Genomic DNA, 4,381 nt, shown 5'->3' on the forward strand with positions numbered 1-4,381 from the left:
GCCTAAAATCTATATTTTGGAGCTGCTGGCGCAGTCTATTCAACCATCCATCACATGGATCAAAAGATATCCACATAAGTCCAAAATAAGGCTCTCGAAGCCATAAAAAACAACAATATTGCATAAATGATACCAAAATGCATCAAAAATCATGTCAGTCACTCCCACACCTCAAAATTATCATAATACAACTACGGGGAGGGGTAAAACAGTCAAATCATACAAAATCACAAATTTCACTTATTTCATCCAATTTTTAGGTCATTAGATATATATTTGAAAACTTATACGTAGGAACTTATAAAACTGAATTTGAATCGATCAATAGTCTCTCTCTCTCTCTCTCTCTCATATATATATATATATATATATATATATATATATTTAAAACTTATACGTAGGATCTTATAAAAGTGATCAATTTGAATCGATCAGTAGAATGATAAACACCTCTAATTATACAAAAATGGACAAATATATTTGAGTCAAATAATAATTCCAAAAATAATTAGTCGGGATGAAGTTCGAATGAAATTTATTGAAGTTTAAAAATATTGACAAGATTAGTTAATTGAAATAAATATAACCAAGTATTTATTTAAATTATATTTAAATTTTACAAAATGTAAAATTGAAGTAAATCATATGATTAACACCTCTAATCATATTAGATTGATAAATATAATATTTTTTTAAGCTTCAGCGAGACTTATTGAAGTTATATTTAAGTTCAATATAATTAGGTAATCAAAATTACTTAGATATAATCACATATTTATTGTAAGTATATTTGAAATTTACAAGTGACATGTATTATTATATCGAATCAAACAATTAACATATCCAATTACTCTACATTAGTAGTATTACAATAAACTTCAGCTTGTCATAAAAAATAATTATTAGCTGCAAAATTTAATCACAATAATAAATTTAAGGCTTGATTATTTCGTTATAAAAAATAATTATCTATTAATCTATTGCCACAAATTTTTAGTACTCAAAGCAAAAATATTTATAACTTTAATAATTTATTTTAAATAACCTTTTTAAGGCTAAAACGTTACTATTGCTATAACAAGTTTCAGCACGTGTCAAATATTAAACATTAACTAAGAAATTTACTAACCAAAAAATCTATGGCTATATTATTTAACTATTGCAACAACCTTTACTAACATGAAGTAAAAAAAATTAACCACAAAGTTGTATTTTAAATAATTTATTGTGGCTAAAAGGTTATTATTACTACATAAGTTTTAATTCGTGGAAAAAATTAATAATTAGCTACAAATTTCTTTATAGCAGAAAACAACGTGGTATCATTTAATTATTGCCACAATTTTTACAACTTGAAGCAAAAAAAAATTATTTAGCTACAATATCTAGTTTCAAATAGTTATTATGGCTAAAAGGCCATTATTGCTACAATAATTTTTATCGCGTGACAAAAACTTATGATTCCCTTCTTTGATCTAAAGATATAGATTCTCAATTCCTAATTGCTTTGACGCGTAAAATAGAATACTAAAAATAATCATAATCAAAATACTGGAAAGAAAAGAGTAGACAAGGAATGAAAACAAGGAATGAAAATAGATCCTTGGTCTATGATACAAAAATGGGGGAAATCCAGATCAAACTCGGATTTATCTTACTTAACCTTGGGTTAATTTACTTAGCCTAAAGGGACAAAAATTTTACGAACCCTTGGTTTCAGTTTGAGTTTTAAACCAGCTACCAAATTTTACTATAGCAATAAAGTTGCAGCTATTTAAGCAACTATTACCACGCTTGTTATTAATTGTAGCAAAATAAGAAATTACCTTTGTCAGTTTAATTTTCGTGGCTAAGAAATTTTAGGAATTTGTAAATAGCTATAGAATTCAAATTTTTGTGGCTATTACTAAGTAATAGCTATAATTTTTAAATTCATAAATTAGATTTTGTAGCAATAGATATATTGTGTTGTAGTGTCGCCTCACCCATTAGAGAGAACGGGAAGAGGAGTAATCGGATGGACTTTTGGGTTATGTGTGCAATATCAAAGGGTGAACACACTTCTACGAAGTTCTTCAAATGCAAGTTGGGGTCCTCATAAGCTTTCCCCCCAAAAATTCCCTTCATTTTTAGCATATGCAACATGATGCTCGTAACGTGGAATTCTCCGTTCCCATGAGTAGGTGGGATATGGATGGAACTTGTATGCTCAACATCATTGAGTTTCTCCTTGTCATCAAAAGGACCATCGAAATACCTGGCAATACATACATTGTCACTCATATTTCCGTGAACACTATGGAGATCACCTAAAAGGAAACAAAAACAACAATCAAAATAAATACACACCACTATGGGTACACCCTAAGTAAAAATCAACACCGCACAAGTGAAATCTAAATTTTACTCCCCGACAATGGAGCTATTTTTATAACAATCACCTATACCATTTAATTTGATAGAGGACAATCGTGGTCAATAGCTCAACTTATGTTGAGGTCAAATCCACGAGAAGCAAAATGAGTTTTCTAGTCCTATAGGTGTTAATAGTTACTAAAAAGATTCCCGTCAAGTAAAACATGTAAAATTCATGATTTAATATGGAGTGGGGTTGATTTGGAATAAGGATTTATCAATATCAACTCAAGTCAACAAATTAAGGCAACACTTATGATTTAAAATTCAATATTAGAAGAAACTTGGGTTTATGTCTACCTAAGGTCAAGGTATGGATGGAAACATGATGATTTGGTGTAAATTATAGTCATTAACGATATGGTAGACGAAGTCGAAGGTCCTTGAGGCTAGTTTGTCAACAAAACCTCAAGAATATCACTCATTGACCCTTTCGAGTACCTAATAAGTGTGTCAATTACAATCACCTAATACCTTAATTGGGCATCTCTATTTCTAGAAAGATACCCAATACATAGCTAACCCTCTACTCACCCTTATTTCTAAGATGGCAAAATATAGAAAAATACATCCATTATTATCAACTATTGCTTTGTCACCCATATCCCTCTTTAAAGGATGATATGGGTTCCAAAAATTCACCCATACCCCTATTTCAAGGATGATGTGAGCTTTCAAAAATTTGGGATTTTCACCCACAAATCCTTTTTGGGTATTTGGGGTTTTCAGCCACAAACCCCAACCATTTAAAATAAGCAATAGTGAAACCCATCATCAACAAACTAGAATCTATACAAATACATCACAACCCACACCTAATTGCACCTTAGTTCAACATAATCTCAAGATAAAAAAGTTTAGCTACTCATGAAGTAAATAGAAAGAAATATACCATAAGGTTCATTCAAAGCATCCATCCTTCATTTTCACTAAACTCAAAGTATGAGATTCAAATACAATTGTTGATTAAATTAGGGTTTGTAAACTTTAAATTCAATTTTTCCAAAAAGTCTAGAATAGAAAAATGGGAAAGTGTTTGAGCATTTTAAGGGATTTGGGGTCGGATGTATAAAATTACAAAATTTCCTATGGGAACATTCCCGCATTGTCATGACTGCGGCAGCTATCCTGCAATTGCGGGCACCACAATCGCCTGTAGTGGATCGTAATCACTGATTTTGACCTAGCTTGCTAGCCACGATCGCGGCACGCTGACTACGATCAGGTCACTCTACCATGATTGTGGCAAATAGGGCTCTTTTTTGCTCTAGGTCTCCTAGTTGTACTTCTCTTCTTATTTTGATCCTTTTAAGCTTGATTCCACATTTTTCCTTTCCATCACCTATATACCTGTAAAATATGGAATTTAGTGTATTCAACTAACGAACTTGTCTCATTCATACCTTCTAATAATAGTAGTATGCATGAATTTTGGATGTAAATGAGTGGTAAATTAACCACTCATCAGAAGACAACATATTTGAGAAGTGAGGTTTTGATTTTCAAGCAGAATGATGGAGAGATTATTTACCAAGCTTGGGAAAGATTCAAGGCTATTCTCAGAAATTACCCTCACCATCATCAGACTAATAATGTGCTAGTACATATTTTCATTGAGGGTCTTGTGCCAAACACCAAGCTTCTCCTAGATTTAGCAGTAGGTGGGCAAGATCTAGAGAAGATGTATGATGAATTTTACATATTGTTGAATAGGATTTCATAAGGGAATCCTGATACAAAAAGTGCTTTAAAGAAAGTTACAGATGTGATAGAGGTTGATTAGATAATATGAATATGAGGATCAAACATTCCATACCAGAAATAAAAAATATAGTTCATCAGGCTCAGACTTGGTGTAAGGTTTGCGGAAGCAGTGATCATACAGTGGAGGCTTGTGCGGATAATCTAGAGTCTGTAAATAATGTAGGAATTGATAATCGTCAAGGACATCATAACTTTGGAAAGT

General features: G+C 31.4%; 1 non-coding gene across 1 annotated transcript; it reads right to left on the reverse strand.

Moving 5' to 3' along the window:
• Positions 1-3,892: 3,892 nt before the first annotated feature.
• On the reverse strand, positions 3,893-3,999 carry LOC124892758. Its single transcript, XR_007050418.1, has one exon. It is a non-coding gene; the product is annotated as a small nucleolar RNA R71 (small nucleolar RNA).
• Between the last annotated feature and the right edge of the window lie 382 nt (positions 4,000-4,381).

The sequence above is a fragment of the Capsicum annuum genome, unplaced genomic scaffold (genome assembly GCF_002878395.1).
Source record: "Capsicum annuum cultivar UCD-10X-F1 unplaced genomic scaffold, UCD10Xv1.1 ctg5038, whole genome shotgun sequence".
Taxonomy (NCBI): Eukaryota; Viridiplantae; Streptophyta; class Magnoliopsida; order Solanales; family Solanaceae; genus Capsicum; species Capsicum annuum.